The sequence below is a fragment of the Dendrobates tinctorius genome, unplaced genomic scaffold, assembly GCF_039654945.1.
Source record: "Dendrobates tinctorius isolate UK_male_01 unplaced genomic scaffold, ASM3965494v1 ptg000157l, whole genome shotgun sequence".
NCBI lineage: Eukaryota > Metazoa > Chordata > Amphibia > Anura > Dendrobatidae > Dendrobates > Dendrobates tinctorius.
In genome coordinates this window covers 2,909,727-2,935,971 of record NW_027361824.1, presented here as the reverse complement: position 1 = coordinate 2,935,971, position 26,245 = coordinate 2,909,727, and the positions used below count along the sequence as shown (strand labels likewise).

The following is a 26,245-nucleotide window of genomic DNA, read 5'->3' as shown; positions in this document are numbered from 1 at the left end:
CAGAAAAAAAAACAGATTTTAAAATGTTTCTAAAGAAAATTGGCTCCAAAATTGCATCAGGCGGCTTTAATTGCAGCAGGATCCTACCCCTCCATAGAGATAGAGACTTCAGTCTAAGAGAGGATTAGCATTAGGTCCTGGCAACGAGAATCGCCTTATCGTGGCTGCCGGGCACGCATGGATTGGCCAATTTATGCGCTAAGAATTCTCAATTTTTCATATCTCTAGTGCAGTAATGCAATTCAATCTCCATATTTCATGTTTTAGCATTACAGAGTGCTGCTTTTTGTTTGAATTTATATATGAGGTGGCGAATCTAGGAAAGCACCTGTTCAGACCCAATTTATGTTTGGATGTGACAGTCAATGTTTTGGTATTTATTACTACCTAGCTGAAGAGCCCGGCGCTGCCCGGGCATAGTAACTAACTGTGGTTAGTTATAGAAAATTATAATTATCCTCCATCCCATAGTCCCATGCCCATATACCCATCATACATATCCTCCATCCCATAGTCGAGTGCCCATATACCCATCACACATCCTCCATCCCATAGTCCCGTGCCCATATACCCATCACACATCCTCCATCCCATAGTCCCATGCCTATATACCCATCATACATATTCTCCATCCCATAGTCCCATGCCTATATACCCATCATACATATTCTCCATCCCATAGTCCCATGCCCATATACCCATCATACATATCCTCCATCCCATAGTCCCATGCCATATACCCATCATACATATCCTCCATCCCATAGTCCAGTGCCCATATACCCATCATACATATTCTCCATCCCATAGTCCCATGCCTATATACCCATCATACATATTCTCCATCCCATAGTCCCATGCCCATATACCCATCATACATATCCTCCATCCCATAGTCCCATGCCCATATACCCATCATACATATCCTCCATCCCATAGTCCCATGCCATATACCCATCATACATATCCTCCATCCCATAGTCCAGTGCCCATATACCCATCACACATCCTCCATCCCATAGTCCCGTGCCCATATACATATCCGCCATCCCATAGTCCCGTGCCCATATACCCATCATACATATCCTCCATCCCATAGTCCCATGCCCATATACCCATCATACATATCCTCCATCCCATAGTCCAGTGCCCATATACCCATCATACATATTCTCCATCCCATAGTCCCATGCCCATATACCCATCATACATATCCTCCATCCCATAGTCCAGTGCCCATATACCCATCATACATATCCTCCATCCCATAGTCCAGTGCCCACATACCCATCACACATCCTCCATCCCATAGTCCCGTGCCCATATACCTGTCATACATATCCTCCATCCCATAGTCCCGTGCCCATATACCCATCATACATATCCTCCATCCCATAGTCCCATGCCCATATACCCATCATACATATCCTCCATCCCATAGTCCAGTGCCCATATACCCATCATACATATTCTCCATCCCATAGTCCCATGCCCATATACCCATCATACATATCCTCCATCCCATAGTCCAGTGCCCATATACCCATCATACATATCCTCCATCCCATAGTCCAGTGCCCACATACCCATCACACATCCTCCATCCCATAGTCCCGTGCCCATATACCTGTCATACATATCCTCCATCCCATAGTCCCATGCCCATATACCCATCATACATATCCTCCATCCCATAGTCCAGTGCCCACATACCCATCACACATCCTCCATCCCATAGTCCCGTGCCCATATACCTGTCATACATATCCTCCATCCCATAGTCCAGTGCCCATATACTCATCACACATCCTCCAATCCATAGTCAACCATTATGACATCATAATGAGTGGCGGCGGGGCTTGCAACCTTTGATGACATCAGCGTCACTATGGCAACCATTGTGAAATCATAATGAGGGGCGGGGCTTGACACGCACACACTGCTTCCCCAGTATGCAAATAGGAGCATTGTGACATCATAATGAGGGGCGGGGCTTGACGCGCACACACTTTTCCCCCCAGTATGTAGATAGGGGCAAAATTGTTTGGTGAATTGGAACGCGCGGGGTTAAAATTTCGCCTCACAACATAGCTTAGGACGCTCTCGGGGTCCAGACGTGTGACTGTGCCAAATTTTGTGGCTGTAGCTGCGACGGTGCGGATGCCTATCCCGGACATACACACATACACACAAACACACACACACACACACACACACACACATACATACATACATACACACACTTGAGCTTTATATATTAGATATATGGAGGCACATAGGTGACATTACTAAAACATGGGGCACATAGGTGGCATTACTAATATATGGGGTCACATACAGTACAGACCAAAAGTTTGGACACACCTTCTCATTCAAAGATTTTTCTTTATTTTCATGACTATGAAAATTGTAGATTCACTCTGAAGGCATCAAAACTATGAATTACCACATGTGGAACTATATAATTAACAAAAAAGTGAAACAACTGAAAATAGGTATTAGACCTACCAGTAATGATGTTTCCAGGAGTCCATCCTGACAGCACCATGGAGGACGTCCTCCTCCTCCTTACAGGGACAGGAAAGCACACGAGAGGTTAAAAGGCCCCGGCCCACCCCTCTTCCCTCAGTGATTTAACAAGTACCACAGCGTGGATAATGCAACAATTCTTTTAATGATACCATCATATTACATCATATGACATAGCATAACATAACAGGGAGGGAACTACCAGTGCTGTCAGGATGGACTCCTGGAAACATCATTACCGGTAGGTCTAATACCTATTTTCCAGGACGTCCCCTGACAGCACCATGGAGAGTACCAAAGCACCTCCTCAGGGTGGGATCACTGCCTGGAGAACTTTTCTCCCGAATGCAGTATGTTGGCCTGATAACACGTCAAGCTTGTAGTGTTTGCAAAATGTATTAAGGCTGGCCCAGGTTGCTGCTCTACAGATTTGCTCGACTGAAGCGCCTGCGCGCTCAGCCCAGGAGGCCGAAACTGCCCTGGTAGAGTGGGCCTTTAAGGAATCTGGCGGGCTAGCGCCTTCCGACTGGTAGGCGTCCGAAATTACCGAGGTAAACCATCTTGCGATGGACGCCTTAGAGGCTTTTTTCCCCCTTATTTCTACCCCCAAAGAGGATGAACAGGTTTGGGTCAATACGCCAGTCATTAGTGGCCTCTAGATAGGTTATAACTGCCTGTCTTACGTCTAGAGAGTGGAGACGCTGTTCCTTCCCATTGCGGGGATTGCTGCAGAAGGATGGTAACACTATCTCCTGATTTATATTCTGGTAAGAGGCTACCTTGGGGATAAACACCGGATCTAATCTTAAGATTATCTGATCTTCTCTGATCTGGAGATATGGATCTTTGGTAGACAGGGCCTGGATCTCTCCTATTCTTTTGGCCGTGGTGATGGCTACAAGGAAGGCAGTCTTCCGAGTGAGAGTTGAAATGGTCATCCTTTCACTAGGTACCTACATAAGGATCTGAGTACCAGGCCAAGGTCCCATGGCGGGGTGAGCTGCCTAATTGTGGGGCGAAGACGCTGCGTGGCCTTTATGAATCTTACCACCCAAGGATGGGAAGCTAAGGGGTAGTCAAAGAAGGAGCACAAGGCCGAAATCTGGACCTTTAACGTGCTGGGTTTAAGGCCCTTATTATACCCCGACTGTAGAATGTCTAGAACACTAGGGAGGTTGGGGGTACCTGCCAGGAGGTCGGACCTGCCACCTTCCAGGCAGTATCTCTTCCATATCTTTCAGTAGATTGCGGATGTTACCGGCTTCCTGCTGGCCATTAGAGTGGATATGACCTGATCGGATAAGCCCTTTGCTCTCAAGATGTTCCTCTCCGGATCCATGCCGAGAGGTGTAGTCTTGCTGGATCTGTGTGGCGGATCGGGCCCTGGTGGATGATGTCCTCCTTCAGGGGTAGCTCGACTGGGTTTCCTACTGCCATGGCCCCTAGCAGCGGAAACCAGCTCCTCCTTGGCCAGTATGGCACTATCATCATCACCGTCGCGCAGTCCTCGCAGATCTTCCTGAGTACCGCCGGTATAAGCACCAGTGGTGGGAATGCGTACAGGAGAGGTTCCTTCCAGGCCTGGCTCAGGGCATCCACTCCATCCGGGTGGTCCGCCGGATTCAGGGAGTAGAATCTGGCAATTTTGGAGTTCTTCCGGTATGCGAACAGGTCTATACTGGGGGTTCCCAAACGCTGACATAGTTGATGAAAGATCTCTCCGTTTAGTTCCCACTCTGTCGGGCAGACCTGCTGTCTGCTTAGGTAGTCTGCCACTACGTTCTGAGAACCCTCCAGGTGGACTGCCGTTACTGAGAGGACAACTTCTTCTGCCCAAGCGAATATTCTTCCTGCTAGTGCCTGGAGCGGACGATGTCTCTGGCCTCCCTGGTGCTTCAGGAACGAGACTGCCGTTGTGTTGTCAGAGAGTATTCGGACGTGTCGATTTCTCACTACCGACCGGTTCTGACGCAGGGCTTCCCAGACCACATAGAGCTCCCTGAAGTTGGAGGATCTGTTTCTGATGCTGGCTGGCCATCTTCCCAGGAAAATTCTTCCTCCTACAGTCATGGACAAAAGTTTTGAGAATGGCACAAATAATATATTTTCACATGATCTGCTGCCCTCTGGTTTTTATGTGTGTTTGTCAGATGTTTTTATCACATACAGAAATATAATTGTAATCATATTATGAGTAACAAAAGGTTATATTGACAGAATGAGTTAATGCAGCAAGTCAATATTTGCAGTGTTGACCCTTCTTCTTCAGGACCTCAGCAATTCTCCCTGGCATGCTCTCAATCAACTTCTGGATCAAATCCTGACTGATAGCAGTCCATTCTTGCAAAATCAATGCTTTTACCACAAGTTCTCAATGGGATTAAGATCTGGGGAGTTTCCAGGCCATGGTCCCAAAATCTCTATGTTTTGTTCCCTGAGCCATTTAGTTATCACCTTTGCTTTATGGCAAGGTGCTCCATCATGTTGAAAAAGGCATTGTTGATCGCCAAACTGCTCTTGGACGGTTGGGAGAAGTTGCTCTCGGAGGACATTCTGGTACCATTCTTTATTCATGGCTGTGTTTTTAGGCAAGACTGAGAGAGAGCCCATTCCCTTGGCTGAGAAGCAACCCCACACATGAATGGTTTCAGGATGCTTGACAGTTGGCATGAGACAAGACTGGTGGTAGCGCTCACCTCGTCTTCTCCGAATAAGCCGTTTTCCAGATGTCCCAAACAATCGAAAAGGGGATTCATCAGAGAAAATGACTTTACCCCAGTCCTCAGCAGTCAGCAGGTACTCAACCTGTACCTCTTGCAAAATATCAGTCTGTCTATGATGTATTTTCTGGAGAGAAGTGGCTTTTCTTTGCTGCCCTCCTTGAGACCAGGCCTTGCTCCAAGAGTCTCCGCCTCACAGTGCGTGCAGATGCACTCACACCTGCCTGCTGCCATTCCTGAGCAAGCTCTGCACTGCTGGTAGCCCGATCCCGCAGCTGAAACACTTTTAAGAGACGGTCCTGGCGCTTGCTGGTCTTTCTTGGGAGCCCTGGAGCCTTTTTGGCAACAAGGGAACCTCTCTCCTTGAAGTTCTTGATGATGCGATAGATTGTTGACTGAGGTGCAATCTTTCTAGCTGTGATACTCTTCCCTGTTAGGCCATTTTTGTGCAGTGCAATGATGACTGCATGTGTTTCTTTAGAGATAACCATGGTTAACAGAAGAGAAACAATGATGCCAAGCACCAGCCTCCTTTTAAAGTGTCCAGTGGTGTCATTCTTACTTAATCATGACAACAGATTGATCTCCAGCCCTGTCCTCATCAACACCCACACCTGTGTTAATGGAGCAATCACTGAAATGATGTTAGCTGGTCCTTTTAAGGCAGGGCTGCAATGATGTTGAAATGTGTTTTGGGGGATAAAGTTAATTTTCTAGGCAAATATTGACTTTGCAAGTAATTGCTGTTAAGCTGATCACTGTTTATAACATTCTGGAGTATATGCAAATTGCCATTAGAAAAAAATGAAGCGGCAGACTTTGTAAAAATTAATATTTGTGTCATTCTCAAAACTTTTGGCCATGACTGTACATGGGCTCCCCACCCCCACGTACTGGAATCTGTAGTGATTACCACGTATGGCGAGGTTATCCATAGCACGCCCACCTGTAAGTTTCTGGGCTGCATCCAGCACCGTAGAGATTTTCTTACCGGATCTGGCAATGATATGGGCCCGTCTAGTGAATCCTGACGTCTGTCCAATCTTGCGAGGATCTCTTTTTGCAGGGGCCTCGAATGGAACTGGGCCCATCTGACGCACGGAAGGCAGGCAGTCATCAGGCCCAGGACCTCCATTGCCCCTCTTAGGGAGAAGCGATGTTTTAGGAGGCTCTTGGCTCTGTCCTGAATGATCAGCTGCTTCTTTTCTGGAAGCAGAGATACTCTGCTTTTTGAGTCTAGAAGGACTCCCAGGAAGATTTTCCTGCTTTCTGGCTTTAGGTCCAACTTCTGTTCGTTGATAAGCCAGGCGAGATATTCCAATGTTCTGATCGTTCGGCTCCTGTCCTGAATGAGCCTCTCTTCTGATCTTGCAACTAGGAGAAAGTCGTCTAGGTATGGTATTATAGTGACCCCCTGATTTCTCAGGTAGGCCACTACCTCTGTTACCAGTTTGTAAATATTCGGGGGGCTGAAGCCAGCCCGAATGGAAGGCATTGGAACTGGAAATGGCAGGTCCGGGCCCGTAGTCTGATTGCGAATCTTAGCAGGCTCTGAGATGAGGGATGGATGGGGACCTGATAATACGCACTCTTCAGGTCGAGGGTACACATAACGGCATTCCTATCTATAAGATGAATTGCCGAACGTATTGATTCCATCCGAAACCTTTTGTATACCACCCAGGCATTTAGAGGTTTCAAGTTTATGATAGTTCTGGCCTCGCCAGATGGTTTTGTAATGGAGAACAGGGAGGAGTAGTGACCCTTTCCCCTTTCCCACTGCGGAACTGGCACTATGACCTTTGACCCGAGCATGTTCTGTATGTCTGCCCACATGGCAGAGCCTTCCGGAACTACAGTGGGGGCAATGTATCTGTCGTGGGGAGAGGAACAACATTCTATGCTGTAACCTTCTGTGATGGTTTTGAGGACCCACTGGTTGTGAGTTACCTGGCCCCACCTCTCTGCAAAGTGTCGCAGTCTTCCTCAGACGCCTATGGCGTCATTGCCTTCTGGACCTGGAGGTGGATGCAAAAAAAAAAAAAAAAAAAAAGGGACTTTGCTTCTCCCCCCTTGGCTCTGCACGTTTCTATAGGATCTACCCTGGCTCCTAAATTCGGTCTGTCTCTGGAAAAAGGGCCCCCTCCGAAAGGACTGGGGACGCTTGGGTTTTTCATCTGGAAACCCTTTTTTTTTGTCAGACACCTGCTCTAAGATGCTATCTAGAGCTGGTCCGAACACCCTTGAGCCTGAAAAGGGGATGGAGCAAAGCTTCGCCTTTGAAGCATTATCCCCCGACCAGGACTTTAGCCAAACCGCTCGCCTAGCTGCATTGGAAAGGGAGCTGTTTCTGGCTGCGAATCTTACCGATTCGGCCGACGTATCTGAAAGAAATGCTGTGGCTGATTTCATCTGGGGGAGGGAAGTTAGGATCTCGGATCTAGGGGTCTTGTTGGTTAAGTGCTCTTCCAACTACCCCACCCATAGGAACATGGACCTGGCCACCGAGGTAGCTGCTACATTAACCCTAGTGAGGGCCGCCGCCATTTCCCATGTTCTCTTTAACAGGACATCCGCCTTCCTGTCCATCGGGTCTCGGAGACCTGACGAGTCCTCGAAGGGGATGGCGGTCTTTTTGGTAACCTTAGCTACAGGAACATCGATCTTAGGAATTTCCTCCCACAATCAAGTTTCCTCTGGGACAAAAGGCAGTCGGCTCTTAAAGTCCCGGGACAGCACGAGTCGACGTTCTGCCTCCTTCCACTCTTCTAGGACCATTGTCTTAATGTGCTCACTCACAGGGAACACAGTCTGTCTCCGAGCAACCAGTCCCCCAAACATCAGGTCCTCTCGGGACTGCGGCTTAGGAACCTCCTCAATTTGCACGGTGTTCCTTACCGCCTGCACCAAGTCCTCAGTTTCCTCTAGTCTAAACAGGTATTTCCTGCCTTGGTCCCGCCTGTCAGTCGGGATCTCTCCCTCGGGATCCGAGTCCCGGAGGTCTGACCCCTCAGGCGAGCGTGTTTCCGAGGCTAGCTCCATCTCCCACCTCAGCCGCTTCCGGCCTGGCCCCGGACTGGGGGACTGTGGCTGTGAGAGGCTGGATCTGGAGGCCTGTACTTCCTCCCGGATCAGGGATCGCATCTCGGCCAGGAGGGACGGTTGCTCATCTCTTACGACCCCTGAGGTGCAGGGTCCACAGAGAGTTTTGGACGTGGGTGTCTGGCAGCTTTACCCTGCAGACCGGGCATCTGACAGATTTAGATGTGGCCTTGGCCGGATCTTTAGCGTCTGCCGGGGGGGCTGGGGTACCCTTCTCCTGTTTGGTACAGAACAGGGATACTCGGGTCAATCGTCCTGGGCTGCGGGGAAGGCGGTGTGGGGGGTGGATTGCGCCAAGCGCACTTACCCCTCTGTCGGCTGGTGCCTCTGAGTCCATCACCACCAAAGGTGCTGCTGGTGTGCGCTGAGCTTGCTGGCGTTCGGCGAGCCTGCTGGCGTGCCCAGGCTGCTGGCGCGCTGATTCAAAGACAGCGCGTGACGTCACCGCCGTGCCACGGGTCCTCTCTGCTGCCGCTTCCGCTTCCTGCCCGGATCTGACATGCCCCGGGCGTTCTGTAATGGCGGCGCCCGCCTGCGGGGATCCGGCTTCCTGCGCCTGTGAGGCAAGCGCCCGCACCGCCCGCTGCCTGCGGGGACTCTGCTCCACTGCGGTGCCGCCTGGAGCCGAGAGCCTCCCACCGGGATGAAACGGCTCCCTCCAGGAGCGCGTCCTGATCCTGTCTTTGGGGCAGAGGCACTCCCCACCGGGAAGTGTCGGCCCTCGGCATTCCGGCAGGGGGAAGGTTTGGACTGGCCGCCCGATCCCCCTGCGCCCTCCAGTAAGCTGATCTTCCTCTCGTGTGTCCCTCCATGCAGGGACAGGAAAGACACTGAGGGAAGAGGGGTGGGCCGGGGCCTTTTAACCTCTCGTGTGCTTTCCTGTCCCTGTAAGGAGGAGGAGGACGTCCTCCATGGTGCTGTCAGGGGGACGTCGTGAAAAATATGTCTTACATTCTAGGTTCTTCAAAGTAGCCACCTTTTGCTTTGATTACTGCTTTGCACACTCTTGGCATTCTCTTGATGAGCTTCAAGAGGTAGTCACCGGAAATGGTCTTCCAACAGTCTTGAAGGAGTTCCCAGAGATGCTTAGCACTTGTTGGCCCTTTTGCCTTCACGCTGCGGTCCAGCTCACCCCAAACCATCTCGATTGGGTTCAGGTCTGGTGACTGTGGAGGCCAGGTCATCTGACGTAGCACCCCATCACTCTCCTTCTTGGTCAAATAGCCCTTACACAGCCTGGAGGTGTGTTTGGAGTCATTGTCCTGTTGAAAAATAAATGATGGTCCAACTAAACGCAAACCGGATGGAATAGCATGCCGCTGCAAGATGCTGTGGTAGCCATGCTGGTTCAGTATGCCTTCAATTTTGAATAAATTCCCAACAGTAACACCAGCAAAGCACCCCCACACCATCACACCTCCTCCTCCATGCTTCACGGTGGGAACCAGGCATGTAGAGTCCATCTGTTCACCTTTTCTGTGTCGCACAAAGACAAGGTGGTTGGAACCAAAGATCTCAAATTTGAACTCATCAGACCAAAGCACAGATTTCCACTGGTCTAATGTCCATTCCTTGTGTTCTTTAGCCCAAACAAGTCTCTTCTGCTTGTTGCCTGTCCTTAGCAGTGGTTTCCTAGCAGCTATTTTACCATGAAGGCCTGCTGCACAAAGTCTCCTCTTAACAGTTGTTGTAGAGATGTGTCTGCTGCTAGAACTCTGCGTGGCATTGACCTGGTCTCTAATCTGAGCTGCTGTTAACCTGCGATTTCTGAGGCTGGTGACTCGGATGAACTTATCCTCCGCAGCAGAGGTGACTCTTGGTCTTCCTTTCCTGGGCCGGTCCTCATGTGAGCCAGTTTCTTTGTAGCGCTTGATGGTTTTTGCCACTGCACTTGGGGACACTTTCAAAGTTTTCTAAATTTTTCGGACTAACTGACCTTCATTTCTTAAAGTAATGATGGCCACTCGTTTTTCTTTACTCAGCTGCTTTTTTCTTGCCGTAATACAAATTCTAACAGTCTATTCAGTAGGACTATCAGCTGTGTATCCACCAGACTTCTGCACAACACAACTGATGGTCCCAACCCCATTTATAAGGCAAGAAATCCCACTTATTGAACCTGACAGGGCACACCTGTGAAGTGAAGACCATTTCCGGTGACTACCTCTTGAAGCTCATCAAGAGAATGCCAAGAGTGTGCAAAGCAGAAATCAAAGCAAAAGGTGACTACTTTGAAGAACCTAGAATATAAGACATATTTTCAGTTGTTTCACACTTTTTTGTTAATTATATAATTCCACATGAGATAATTCATAGTTTTGATGCCTTCAGAGTGAATCTACAATTTTCATAGTCATGAAAATAAAGAAGACTCTTTGAATGAGAAGGTGTGTCCATACTTTTGGTCTGTACTGTAGGGGACATTACTAATATATGGGGCACATAGGGGACATTACTAATATATGGGGCACATAGGGGACATTACTAATATATGGGGCACATAGGGGACATTACTAATATATGGGGCACATAGGGGGCATTACTAATATATGGGGAACATAGGGGACATTACCAATATAAAAGAGAACATGGACATGTTTGGTGTATATGAACTCGTAATGACCTGGAGAATCGTAACGGCAGGTTAGATTTAGCGTCTAGTGAACCAAACAAAAAAGCCCAGCAAAAAACAAGTGTGCGATTGCACTCTTTTAGCAATTTCACCTCACTTGGAATTTTCTTCCCGTTTTTGAGTACACGATATGGTAAAACCAATGGTGTCGTTTAAAAGTACAACTCATCCTGCAAAAAAATAAGCCCTCACATGGCCATATTGATGGAAAAATAAAAAGTTATGGCTCTGGAAAGAAGGGGAGTGAAAAACGAAAAAAAGCTCAGGGAGTGAAGGGGTTAATACATGGGGTCACATGGGCGGCATGACTAATACATGGGGTCACATGGGCGGCATGACTAATACATGGGGGCACATGGGCGGCATTACTAATACATGCGGGCACATGGGCGGCATTACTAATATATGGGGCACATAGGGGACATTACTAATATATGGGGGCACATAGGCGGCATTACTAATACATGGGGGCACATAGGCGGCATTACTAATACATGGGGACACATAGGGGACATTACTAATACATGGGGGCACATGGGAGGCATTACTAATACATGGGGACACATAGGGGACATTACGAATACATGGGGGCACATAGGCGGCATTACTAATACATGGGGGCACATGGGCGGCATTACTAATATATGGGGACTGTGGTGCAGTGACCGCTGTGTCCGCTAGGGGGCGCTGTGTGGGTGTCCCAGGACAGCCGTATAAGCATTTCCATTGCTCTGATAGGTGTAGGATAATGAAAGATCATAATGATCAGCAGAGGTACTGCTGAGTAGTACGTTCCGTTACAATGTGTCAGGGAAGCCTGGGTGTGGCTGTGTGCAATAGGACCTTGGGTGAGGTCATAGCCATGTGATCACCTGTGGGTGTGGTTATGGACCATATAAGGTACCTGAGGTCTGGTCACATGGGGTGAATGCAGAGACCCGATTGGTCCGTTTGGAAGGTCTCGTGTGGCTTCCTGCTTGACAGCACGTCTGGACGCTGTGACTAATGGCGATGTATGCCTGACAGTTCCCAGGGAGAGGGAAGGAACATTAGCAGTGTAAAGCAGCATGCAAGGTAACCCGGAGACGGGACTACAACTGAGAGACTGTATAGCCTGCTGGCTGGATGAAGCACAGCCTGTGTGACTAGGAGGCTATGGGGAGCAGAGCTCCAGTGTGAAGATCCCCTGCTGTCTGCTAGAAGACTGTGGCATATCGTTTTGGTTTATGATAATGAATAAACCTCATGGACTGTGATATTACTTTATGGAAACCTGTGCCGGACGTGATTATTCGCTGCCATGCGAGTGTCCCCCAACCCTGAATGACAGCGCTACCTCACAAATGGTGGAGAATTGCTAAGGGCAATATAGGAGCCTTGTTGCTGGGGGCAACGAAAAAGGACTGCCAAAAAAAAAAAAAAAATACCTTTGTTGCTAATGGCTGCCATTCCCACAGCACATGTTGCAGTGCTGGTAACGCTGAGCCAGGAGGACTGACTGTTGTGGAAGCCGTACACTGACAGCAGCTCGGTGGAAGAGACTGGTGATTGCTAGGGTGCCACTGCGGATAAGAGGTACCCGAGGACCTGTTTGGCCGATACAGGTAACGACAGGTGTTCGTTGTTGTACTGACCTGGGTCAGTGAGCAAGGTCCTGGAGGGTCAGTGTTGGGAGGTTCTGGGAGAGGAATCGGATCCCTGGAACACGTGATATGACCTTGGACCTGATGAGGCCGGTGTGTTGGGAGACCCTGGGAGGAGGGTGGGCTCCGTGAATAGCACCCGGTGTGCCCTGTGTGTTGGACGGTCTCAGGCGGACACGGTACGTCCTGTATAGCGCAGACAGGATACGTGAGTCTTTTGGAGTTTTTCGTGCATGTGTTTTTGCATTTTCCTAGGCAAAACCTGAAGGTGCTTGCTGTGGCTCAGTGGGGTCACGAAGATCTCGCAGCACAGGGACCTGGTGTTTTCTTGTTGGGATCTGCCCTGGGAGCATTGGTAGCAGACGCTGTCTGTCTACACCATCCTGCTGCAGCTTTATTGCATGTGACTAAGCGGATACAGTAGTTGTGGCTTTACACAACTATTAAGGGTGAGTACCCTGTATTATTGCTGCGTAACCCATTATACCTGCACTGGTAAGGCCCTATGGGCGCGCTTTTGTGGTTTCTTTTATCTTCGAGGGTGACAAGCGGCTTCCCTTATCCCGGCGGGGTTACGAAGGGGACAAGCGGCTTCAGGTGGATCGGCGGGTCCACGAAGACGGCGCAGCAGGAGCTGCAGTGACACCAGCCGCTGGGTGTGTGAACAGCAGCCGGTGATCGATGACAGCAGGAGCTGTGGTGGTGCCAACAAAGACTTGTGTGGTATCGTAAAGCCTGTTTCACACTTCCGTTTTTGACCATCAGTCAAAATCCGCCGGTTTTTGAAAAAAACGGATTCGTCAATTTTTTTTGGCGGATCCGTTTTTTTCCCCATTGAGTTGCATTACCGGCGGATCTTGACGGATGGCCATCCGTTCGATCCGGGTTTTTTGCACATCCGCCAACACGTCTGGACGGACCCTGCAACGTTTTTTTTGCTGCAGGATCCGCATTTTACAGTGCGCATGCCCAGAGGAAGGAAGTCAGCCGGAAATTTAACCCTGAAATCCTTTCTGGTGGCCGAAAAAAATTCTCTCTCTCCCCCCTTCCCGGGCAGCGGTTCCTTTAAAATTCTTCAGTCGGCGGATCCGTCAACAAAACGGATCCGGTGGCATCCGTTCACTTCAGTTAGGAACAGATCCGCTTTCCGCCTTTTTGGCGGATTTTAACTGACACAAAAAACTGAAGTGTGAAACAGGCCTAAGGCCGGTTTCACATTAGCGCTTTTTAAGCGCACGCACGGCCGGGGGTAGCTCCGCCCCCGAGCCGGCTCTCTGCCCGGCGTGCCCGCCCCTTGCTTATAGCGCCGCCTCCTAGCGGACAGCGGCGCCGGCGATCGGCGCACCCTATCTTTAGCATAGGGTGCGCAGATCGTGCGCAGGCCGTGCGCTAGTTGCGCTTTGACCTGCGCTGCGCACTTCTGACGGTGCGCCGTGCGCGCCAAAATCCGAAAAGTTCGATTTTGGCGCGCACGGCGCACCGTCAAAAGTGTGCAGCGCAGGTCAAAGCGCAACTAGCGCACGGCCTGCGCACGATCTGCGCACCCTATGCTAAAGATAGGGTGCGCCGATCGCCGGCGCCGCTGTCCGCTAGGAGGCGGCGCTATAAGCAAGGGGCGGGCACGCCGGGCAGAGAGCCGGCTCGGGGGCGGAGCTACCCCCGGCCGTGCGTGCGCTTAAAAAGCGCTAATGTGAAACCGGCCTAAGAGACAAAAACTGTGTGGTGTGAACTAGGGTCTGAGAAGACCGGTATAACAGACATGGGGAGATCCCGAAAGGGGGTGGAGTCCCAAAAAGGGGCGGCAACCCAAAGTGGGCTGGTGGTCCAGAAAAGGGCCAAGTTTGAAGAAATGACAGCACTAGATGACTCAGTGGGTATGTCTGGAGTACCGCAGTGTGTGTGTATGACTTGGTCAGAATGTGGGATATCCTTTCCAGATAGTAACGATGGGCCGCAGGTGTGTACCGTGATGCTGCATCGGGAAGGAGTCCCTGGTAGGCTGGACTCAAAGAGTCAGGTGACTCTCACAGGAACTCCGCTCGTTTTATCTCTGACTGAGAAAAACGTCAGAGTTCGCTGCCTCCACGGGGTCATTGTGAATTATAAGGAGGACAGAGTCCTGATTGAGATGACAAAGGGGGAGTGCCAAGGTGGTAGTATGCCACCAAACTTAGTGCATATCTTTGAGAGGCGCCGGGACTTTGTCATGTTTAAAGATGTGGGGCAGGAGGGTAGAGACATTTCTACTGTAGGGCTAGCAGACGCTGACGCCTCCTAACGTGGACAGGCCAGACGTAAGGGCGACCGGAGAAAGAATTGCGTCAGACGAATTTACTGACCTGACGTCACCTGAAGCGTTACCACAGTGTGAATGAGAATGGTGTGGTAAACAAAAAGAGCGGAGCTGACACACGGATAGGGAGTGCCTTGGGGGGGTTCACTGTACGATGTGGTGTGACTGTGACGTGTTGTTGCCAGTAGCCACCACTAGGACAGAATCTTATGCTGTGCTAACTGAAACTCGTTACAGGACTGGTGGTAACCTGATCGAGAAGATAACGGGAATAGAAACACAGTCAGAGGGTAACCGGGGGGTTCACTCGACTGATAGGACTGACTCAGTGGTACCCTTTGACGATATAATTAAAGAATTAGTGGTGCGACATGTGCTGGCCAAAAGAGAACAAGATCAGGAGATACAACTAATAAAAAGACAGTGGAAGAACATGTCAAAAAAGAAAGAATCTTGAGACAATTGGCCGAGCACAAGGTGGAGGGGCTCGAGAAAGAAGTCTTGAAGCTCAGAGGTCACCTGTCCACCTGGCAAAGTGTGAACAAGAGCCTTAAGGAAGAGATGGAAGAACTCAGAGGAGTAGTAGAAGGTCTACTGCGGGAGAAAAGCTTGGACGGAGATGTGCAGCAGCTGGGTCCGAGTGATAACAAGACGGAACTGCCGGTACCCATCTTGGCAAAGGCTCGCGAAGAGATAAAATCTCCTGAAGTTGGTGAGCAAAGAGCCGAAGAAGACAGTCACCCGGTCGGGTCAACTGTAGTGAGGGAAGTGTCCGTGGTAAAGCCAGAGTCTTCTGTCCAGGAAGAGAGCAAGACCACGACCTTCAAATCTACGATTGAGGTACCTGAACACATGCGAGAAGCCTGTGCGGAGGAAGGTGTACATGAGGCGGTCAAAGCGTGTGAGGTGCACTGGGCACCTGAGACTCGGCAGTTAGTGATAATGTCCGCCACAGAAGATACAGCAAACCGGGGAGCTGTCCTGAAAGAGATGCATTTACAATGTCTCCTCGCCAAACAGCTGGTCAGGCAGAGTAATATGAAGGCTGCTCGACGCCTGGAGTTAGCCAGGGAGGCTATGGATCGGCTGGGTTTGCAGAAAGATGTGGTTCCGGTACCCAAAGCTCTGATTGGAAGAATCATTGGAAGATCCGGGAAGGTGATGCAAGACCTTGTGAATATCTCCGGTGTGGTGAGGGTGAGGATCCCTCCTGATGATGAAGACCAGGTATCCAGGGAAGTGGATAGGATTCCCATCATGGTGGTTGGCTCCGTGGAAACCCTGAGAGACTTTCGGATGCTCGTGGAGTACCTGCAAGAAATTGAGCAGTTGAGGCTGGACCGCCGGCGAATTAATAAAGAAATACAGAATACCAGGTGGCGGCCGCCTCCAACCCAAGATGTAAGGACCCGAACGGTTCCTCCAAGAAGTGACAAGGCAGATGGCAGAAGAGTGTCAGCAAGGGGTAGTTCGACTGGCAGGATGACGTTGAAAGACCATAGTTCCTGTGAGACGCTGACTGAGTCAGACTCAGACCAGACAGCAGGCTCTACTAAGACTTATGACCGCACCAACCGAGAGAGATGGTCAGGGAGAGAAAGATCAGGTGACGAAGTGTACTGCAGACAGGTGGAGACTAGAGAGTGTCTGATGACGCAGACAAACCGTGACTGGGGGGTCAAAGACAATGACCGGTATTATGACCGCTGGGAGCGGGGGAGGCCTAACCTAGAGATGAGGCCGTATGACAAATGGAGACGGTTCTCTCGACCTGGTGGGCAAGGTGTAGTGAGTGCCCAGTCTCGAGAGCCGGGGGTTATGCTGTGTGTTCAACTCCACAGGTTTGAACATAGTGGGGGAGGTATGTGGTGCAGTGACCGCTGTGTCCGCTAGGGGGCGCTGTGTGGGTGTCCCAGGACAGCCGTATAAGCATTTCCATTGCCCTGATAGGTGTAGGATACTGAAAGATCATAATGATCAGCAGAGGTACTGCTGAGTAGTACGTTCCGTTACAATGTGTCAGGGAAGCCTGCGTGTGGCTGTGTGCAATAGGACCTTGGGTGAGGTCATAGCCATGTGATCACCTGTGGGTGTGGTTATGGACAATATAAGGTACCTGAGGTCTGGTCACATGGGGTGAATGCAGAGACCCGATTGGTCCGTTTGGAAGGTCTCGTGTGGCTTCCTGCTTGACAGCACGTGTGGACGCTGTGACTAATGGCGAAGTGTGCCTGAAAGTTCCCAGGGAGAGGGAAGGAACGTTTGCAGTGTAAAGCAGCATGCAAGGTAACCCGGAGACGGGACTGCTACTGAGAGACTGTATAGCCTGCTGGCTGGATGAAGCACAGCCTGTGTGACTAGGAGGCTATGGGGAGCAGAGCTCCAGTGTGAAGATCCCCTGCTGTCTGCTAGAAGACTGTGGCATCTCGTGATTGGTTTATGATAATGAATAAACCTCATGGACTGTGATATTACTTTATGGAAACCTGTGCCGGACGTGATTATTCGCTGCCATGCGAGTGTCCCCCAACCCTGAATGACAGCGCTACCTCACAGGGCACATAGGCATTACTAATATATGGGGGCACATGGGCGGCATTACTACTATATGGGGGCACATAGGCGGCATTACTACTATATGGGGGCACATAGGCGGCATTACTACTATATGGGGGCACATAGGGGACATTACTAATATATGGGGGCACACAAGGGGCATTACTAATATGTGGGGCACATAGGCGGCATTACTAATATATGGGAGCACATAGGGGACATTACTAATATATGGGGGCACATAGGTGGCATTTCTACTATATGGGGGCACATAGGCGGCATTACTACTATATGGGGGCACATAGGCGGCATTACTACTATATGGGGGCACATAGGCGGCATTACTACTATATGGGGGCACATAGGCGGCATTACTACTATATGGGGCACATAGGCGGCATTACTACTATATGGGGGCACATAGGCGGCATTACTAATATATGGGAGCACATAGGTGACATTACTAATACAGTGGGGCAAAAAAGTATTTAGTCAGTCAGCAATAGTGCAAGTTCCACCACTTAAAAAGATGAGAGGCGTCTGTAATTTACATCATAGGTAGACCTCAACTATGGGAGACAAACTGAGAAAAAAAAATCCAGAAAATCACATTGTCTGTTTTTTTTTTCATTTTATTTGCATATTATGGTGGAAAATAAGTATTTGGTCAGAAACAAAATTTCATCTCAATACTTTGTGATATATCCTTTGTTGGCAATGACAGAGGTCAAACATTTTCTGTAAGTCTTCACAAGGTTGCCACACACTGTTGTTGGTATGTTGGCCCATTCCTCCATGCAGATCTCCTCTAGAGCAGTGATGTTTTTGGCTTTTCGCTTGGCAACACGGACTTTCAACTCCCTCCAAAGGTTTTCTATAGGGTTGAGATCTGGAGACTGGCTAGGCCACTCCAGGACCTTGAAATGCTTCTTACGAAGCCACTCCTTCGTTGCCCTGGCGGTGTGCTTTGGATCATTGTCATGTTGAAAGACCCATCCACGTTTCATCTTCAATGCCCTTGCTGATGGAAGGAGGTTTGCACTCAAAATCTCACGATACATGGCCCCATTCATTCTTTCATGTACCCGGATCAGTCGTCCTGGCCCCTTTGCAGAGAAACAGCCCCAAAGCATGATGTTTCCACCACCATGCTTTACAGTAGGTATGGTGTTTGATGGATGCAACTCAGTATTCTTTTTCCTCCAAACACGACAAGTTGTGTTTCTACCAAACAGTTCCAGTTTGGTTTCATCAGACCATAGGACATTCTCCCAAAACTCCTCTGGATCATCCAAATGCTCTCTAGCAAACTTCAGACGGGCCCGGACATGTACAGGCTTAAGCAGTGGGACACGTCTGGCACTGCAGGATCTGAGTCCATGGTGGCGTAGTGTTACTTATGGTAGGCCTTGTTACATTGGTCCCAGCTCTCTGCAGTTCATTCACTAGGTCCCCCCGCGTGGTTCTGGGATTTTTGCTCACCGTTCTTGTGATCATTCTGACCCCACGGGGTGGGATTTTGCGTGGAGCACCAGATCGAGGGAGATTATCAGTGGTCTTGTATGTCTTCCATTTTCTAATTATTGCTCCCACAGTTGATTTCTTCACTCCAAGCTGGTTGGCTATTGCAGATTCAGTCTTCCCAGCCTGGTGCAGGGCTACAATTTTGTTTCTGGTGTCCTTTGACAGCTCTTTGGTCTTCACCATAGTGGAGTTTGGAGTCAGACTGTTTGAGGGTGTGCACAGGTGTCTTTTTATACTGATAACAAGTTTAAACAGGTGCCATTACTACAGGTAATGAGTGGAGGAAAGAGGAGACTCTTAAAGAAGAAGTTACAGGTCTGTGAGAGCCAGAAATCTTAATTGCTTGTTTCTGACCAAATACTTATTTTCCACCATAATATGCAAATAAAATGAAAAAAAAACAGACAATGTGATTTTCTGGATTTTTTTTCCTCAGTTTGTCTCCCATAGTTGAGGTCTACCTATGATGTAAATTACAGACGCCTCTCATCTTTTTAAGTGGTGGAACTTGCACTATTGCTGACTGACTAAATACTTTTTTACCCCACTGTATATGGGGGCACATAGGTGGCATTACTAATATATGGGGGCACATAGGTGACATTACTAATACATGGGGGCACACAAGGGGCATTACTACTATATGGGGCACATAGGGGACATTACTAATATATGGGAGCACATAGGCGGCATTACTAATATATGGGAGCAAATAGGCGGCTGTTGAGAGTTCATTTTCCCCTTCGTCACTGAGGTCTGGTGAACTCCCTATTCTGGTAAAGGAAGGTAATGAGCCTGATTATCAGGCACCTGAGCCTGGTGAGGATGACTGGCTGAATGGAGTCACTGACTGGATATAAGGCTGCCGACGCCCTTCTGCCCTGCGGGTGATTTCTCTGTGGACTTCTAGGACACCAGTCTGATTCCTGCTTCCCTAAAGCAAAGTTTTCTGCTTTGCCTGTTTGCATTTATGTTTTGTTTTTGTTTTCCTTGCTTTTCTGGATTCTGCCATTCCCTGCTGGGGTGAGCTGAATCTCCTTTTGCCGGTAGCTCTGTCTTCAGAATATTCCTGAGTACTGACATAGCTTTTTTGAAGCCTAGCGTCTTCAGGGCCTTTTTCACTGTCAGTTTGTTGGCTCTTATTTTCATAGGGTTTTTCACGGATTGCAGACAGCAGCTTTCTTGTCCTTTCCTATCTAGGTAGTTTTGGGCCCCGTCTTTGCTCAGTCTATCTTTCTGTCTGTGTTAGTGTTTTCATCTTGCTTCACTGTCATTATATGTTGGGGGCTGCCTGTTGCTTTGGGGTCTGCTCTGGGGCAGTTTAGATTTCCCCTTTCTTTAGGCTTATTTAATTCTCCGGCTGTGATCGAGGGGTCTAGGGCATCGTAGGAACCCCCCACTGCTACTGTTAGTTGTTGTGATAGGATCAGGGGTCTGCAATCCGATAGCTGCCAACTGCTCTGGTTTTCTGGACTTAGCTAGTATTTCTGTTTTTGCCTCCTACGGTGACTCATTCATAACAGGCGGCATTACTAATATATGAGGGCACATAGGCGGCATTACTACTATATGGGGGCACATTGGCGGCATTACTAATATATGGGGGCACATAGGCAGCATTACTAATATATGGGGGCACATAGGGGACAGTATTAATATATACCATTCTTATTAGACAGATATAAAACATAATACTGGTGAATAAAACAAGACTGATCACAAGACCTTCACAACCGTCTACACATCATAGGGGAGATCTCCTGACACCTTCTCTCCATCTACCTGATGGTCCTGAGGAGCATTGGGATCTTCTTGGTTACAGTCCTGTGGGAGAAGAGGACGGGGACATCTCTCTGGTGTTGTCCTCTTACTGGATAGATCTGGAGGAAACACACACAGGGACTGAATTCATTCTCTACATACAGATAATTATAGGCCGTGTGTATTTAGTCCTGTCTATTACCTGGTGATGTGAGGGGCTTGGGAACCTCCATTATGACGTTCTTGTAGAGATCTCTGTGTCCTTCTAAATACTCCCACTCCTCCATGGAGAAATAGACAGCGACATCCTGACACCTTATAAGAACCTGACACATACAATGATACCGTCATCCCCCCGATCCCTTCATAGTGTTACTGTATAATGTCCCAGCATTCCCAGCAGTGTCACCTCTCCAGTCAGCAGCTCCATCATCTTGTAGGTGAGTTCTAGGATCTTCTGGTCATTGATGTCCTCATGGATCAGGGGGTGAGGTGGAGGCCTCGTGATTGGGCTCAGGGGTCTTCCCCATCCCTCAGACACAGGGTCCTGACAGCGATCACTAGAGGTCTTCTTCACCACTGTGCAATCCTGGTTATGGAGAGACACATTAATAAATCTCACTACAGACATTCCCAGAGTCCTCACCTCTCCAGTTCTGTCCGTTATTCCCATAGATAAGAATGATGGAATGTGACGTCATCAGAATCTCTCACCTCTCCAGTGAGACGGAAGAGGATCTCTAGGGTGAGGTGTAACATCCTCTCCACCATCTTGTCTCTGTCCATATCCATCTTTGATGGGTAAATCAGGAAAATTCTCTTATATAGAAGATCTTCACTGAGAGGATCCGATATTGTAGAGACCTGAATGAGAAGAAGATGATCCGATGTAACACCATAAGAATCCTGTGTAATAATACAATTACTGGGGATAATAAGGGAAACATATGAGGAGATTTATTATCTTACAGGGTTTAGTTTTCTTCCCTGACATCTACTAATAAAACCTATATATTTAGGCCACAGACAACAAGCAGTTTCCTCCTCGGAGTCGGCAGCTGAACACGTTCCTCATAGACTCATCTTCCATAACGCTAATTCTCGTCTCATTACCGACACTGGAATCGGCATTAGCAATACTGCAGGAGAGATTCATTACACGCGACATGAGAAATAACTACTTCATGGTGAGGACGACATCTTCATCTTCTACTACGGCTCTAGAGACAGATTTGGCCAGAGTCGGTCACTGACTCCATCCCCACCGGCCGTCTATATGAAGGTTTCCCGTCTTCCCCGCGCTGGAATCTTCTATCACATTAGATCTCAGCTCTGAGTCACACACAGAAGTTTGACGAAGTTTTATAAAAGCTTTTTTTTCCCACAAACATCATGGACAGAAATGATCTGATCCCAAAGTCTCCATGTACAGTGATTTACGGGGTTTATTTCTGGCCTTAGGCTTTCCTATATTACAAGAAAAATACCAGAAAAAAAAAAAAACAAAAAAAACAGATTTTAAAATGTTTCTAAAGAAAAACGGCTCCAACAATTCTTGTAAAAAGAAAAACATAAAAAAAGCAGAAGTTGCATTTTGTTATATTTCAACAAGTGAAACTTTTTTTTTTACAAATTAACTCTTTTGGGAACCATAACATAGATGTACACCGCAAGGACGGCACAGGAGCAGCTGCAACAAAAACCCTGCCAGTTTAAAGGGAAGCTGCCAAAGCCAGAAGTGGCGTTGGCGCGCGCTCCACTTGCCGGAAATACAAGGCTGTGGACCGCGCGTCATCAAGCCAACTCGGTCGCATATTCTCCTTCTATCCAGTTCAAGAAACCAGAAGTTATTTTGGCGTGCGTTCCCCGTCCCGGAAACACTAGGTTGTGGAGCGCACGCCTCGGCCTCATTGGACACAACTAGTAGCCTGAATTCATTTGAGTGTTGCAGATTTTCTCCTTGCGGCTCACGCGCCTTTCTGGCACACTGGCGTGCGTTCCAACCACCGGAAGTACCATGGTATTTCATACCCCCCCCTTCTCTGGGGTCACACGTGTGTGTAGGACGCTCTAGTGATTGGAGACATAATGGCCATGCACACCATATGGGGTACGTTCAGTGTTACCACCTGTGGGAATTCCTAATGGGCAGTGGTAATTCATTTCTCCTCATCTATGTAAAGTTAACCCTTTTTGTCCCCTCCCGTTCCTCACAGCTTTACACAGGGAGTGGGGGGATCCATTCCTCTCTAGCTCAGCACTATGGCACCTCACCTCCTACCACAAGAATAAGTCCCCTGATGACTCAGCTTGGAAGAAACGTGTTGGGCCCTTCCATGGGGGGTGCAGGGCTTGTTTAGCACAGGGGGAGCTGTGGACGGTCAGGGGGGAGTCTTGGGGATAGACTATTGTTCGCCCTTTAGGGTCTTGTAGGGCATTTTCTTCCCCTTGTCCTGTATGAATCATCCTGGACCCAGGATCTCCTTTTCCTCCCGCACCGGCTTCATGAATCGCTGAGCTTGTGTCTTTCCTCCCTTATTGCTCCGGCATATTTCGGGTGGTAACTATTACTGTCACCAAGATTCCAGTCATTACTGTTATATGCAGCCAGAACCTGTCAGTCGCTATTTACGGGTTCTGTGGGATTCACCCAGATCCACAACGTGAGATTCCGGGACTTGCTGGTTGCAGTTCAGCCATTGCCAGTGGGACTCATTCCTCCTGATTGGGCTGTGCTCCTCGCGCCCCTATATTCGTGACGTCACCCAAACATTTATATTCACTCACTCTGGGGGACACAACATTGTATTTATTCTACTATCTTACTAAAGGTTATGTTTTATCTCCCGCCCGCCACACGCCAGCTCTGGCCCCGCCTGCCACGCGCCAGCTCTGGCCCCGCCCGCCACACGCCAGCTCCTCCCCCGTCCGCCACGCGCCAGCTACATCTCCACCCCCGTCCGCTACGCGCCAGCTCCGCCCCCGTCCGCCACGCGCCAGCTACATCTCTGCCCCCGTCCGCCACACGCCAGCTCCGCTCCCGTCCGCCACGCGCCAGCTACATCTCCACCCCCGTCCGCCACGCGCCAGCTCCGCCCCCGTCCGCCACGCGCCAGCTACATCTCCGCCTCCGTCCACCACGCGCCAGCTCCGCCCCGTCCGCCACGCGCCAGCTACATCTCCACCCCCGTCCGCCATGCGCCAGCTCCGCCCCCGTCCGCCACGCTCCAGCTACATCTCCGACCCCCGTCCGCCACGCGCCAGCTCCGCCCCGCCCGCCACGCACCAGCTCTGGCCCCGCCCGCCACGTGCCAGCTCTGGCCCCGCCCCCGCCAGCTCCGCCCCCGCCCACCACGAGCCAGCTCCGGCTCCGCTCCCGTCCACCACACGCCAGCTCCGGCTCCCGTCCACCACGCGCCAGCTCCTCCCCCATCCGCCACACGCCAGCTACATCTCCACCCCAGTCCGCCACGCGCCAGCTCCGACCCCGTCCGCCATGCGCCAGCTCCGCCCCGTCCGCCACGCGCCAGCTACATCTCCGCCCCCGTCCGCCACGCGCCAGCTACATCTCCACCCCCGTCCGCCACACGCCAGCTCCGACCCCGTCCGCCACACGCCAGCTCCGCCCCGTCCGCCACGCGCCAGCTACATCTCCACCCCCGTCCGCCACGCGCCAGCTACATCTCCGCCCCCGTCCGCCACGCGCCAGCTACATCTCCGCCCCCGTCCGCCACGCGCCAGCTACATCTCCGCCCCCGTCCGCCACGCGCCAGCTACATCTCCGCCCCCGTCCGCCACGCGCCAGCTCCGCCCCCGTCCGCCACACGCCAGTTCCGCGCCAGCTCCATCTCCGCCCCCGTCCGCCACACACCAGCTCCGCCCCCCACACGCCAGCTACGGCTCCGCCCCCGCCCACCACACGCCGGCTCCGCCCCGCCCACCACACGCCGGCTCCGCCCCCGACCAATGCACACCAGCTCCGGCTCCGCCCCCGCCCAATGCACGCCAGCTCCGGCTCCGCCCAATGCACGCCAGCTCCGACTGCTCCCCCGCCCAATGCACAGCAGCTCCGGCTCCGCCCCCGCCCAATGCACACCAGCTCTGCTCCCGTCCACCACACGCCAGCTCCGGCTCCGCCCCCATCCACCACACGACAGCTCCGGCTCCGCCCCCATCCACCACACGACAGCTCCGGCTCCGCCCCCGCCCTCCACGCACCAGCTCTGCCCCGTCCGCCACGCGCCAGCTACATCTCCGCCCCCGTCCGCCACGCGCCAGCTACATCTCCGCCCCATCCGCCACGCGCCAGCTACATCTCCGCCCCCATCCGCCATGCGCCAGCTCCGCCCCTGTCCGCCACACGCCAGTTCCGCGCCAGCTCCATCTCCGCCCCCGCCCGCCACACGCCAGCTCCGCCCCCCACACGCCAGCTACGGCTCCGCCCCCGCCCACCACACGCCGGCTCCGCCCCGCCCACCACACTCCGGCTCCGCCCCCGCCCAATGCACACCAGCTCCGGCTCCGCCCCCGCCCAATGCACGCCAGCTCCGGCTCCGCCCCCGCCCAATGCACGCCAGCTCCGACTGCTCCCCCGCCCAATGCACACCAGCTCCGCTCCCGTCCACCACGCTCAGCCTCCCCACACACCGTCTCCCTTCTGTCCTCTGCAGGGTGTCGGCCGCTCCCTCCTCCGGGCTTCTCGGTGTGTTGTGCCGCGCTCTTCTCTGCTATGGAAATGCTGGACAGTGTGGGCGGGGCCACAGCTTCCTCCTGTTCGCTCTGCTCTATGGAGGAGGAGGAGGCGCCGCCCCTTCTGGTCACATGGGCATGACGTCAGCACAGCTTCCTACTTATCGCTCTGCTCTATGGAGGAGGAGGCGCCGCCCCTTCTGGTCACATGGGCATGACGTCAGCACAGGTCTTTCTGTCTAGGTTGAGGCTACATCCCAGTCGGCTGTTGGCCCCGGTCCTCCGTGCGCTGGGACTTCTCACACAGAGCCGGCTGTCTCCCGGCTGTCTCCCGGGGCCGGGTCCTTTACGTGACTTGGGTTTCGCCTGCTCTGTATAAGATGCGGAATCCCCGGAGACAGGAGGACGCTGACTGTGGAGAGATAGGAATCCTGTCAGTGCAGTAACTCTGAGCCGCAGTCCGGATCTGACATTGAGGCTCTGTGCACACGGATGCAGAAGAGCCGGACTCCTTCCCAGAAAACACGCGCTTTTTTCCGCGCCTTTGCTGCACGTTTTTTGCTCGTTTTTTTCTGCGCGTCCCCAGACACATAGAAAATAGCCAGGAATGTGGAATTTTCCGTGAAATTACTGAGCACGCTGCGTTTTTTACCACGAAGGGTTTTTTCCCCGAAAAACAACGCATCAATATGCACAAAAAGTGCCAAATGCAGTAAAATGACGGGGAAGCTTCTTTTAAGCGGATTTTTTGGTAAATCCACAAAAAAAACCCAACGTGTGAACGCAGCCTTAGACG

General features: G+C 50.9%; 1 pseudogene; it reads right to left on the bottom strand.

Moving 5' to 3' along the window:
• Nucleotides 1-25,605, bottom strand: part of LOC141051389 (uncharacterized) — a 45,985-nt pseudogene extending 20,380 nt beyond the window's left edge.
• Nucleotides 25,606-26,245: the final 640 nt, after the last annotated feature.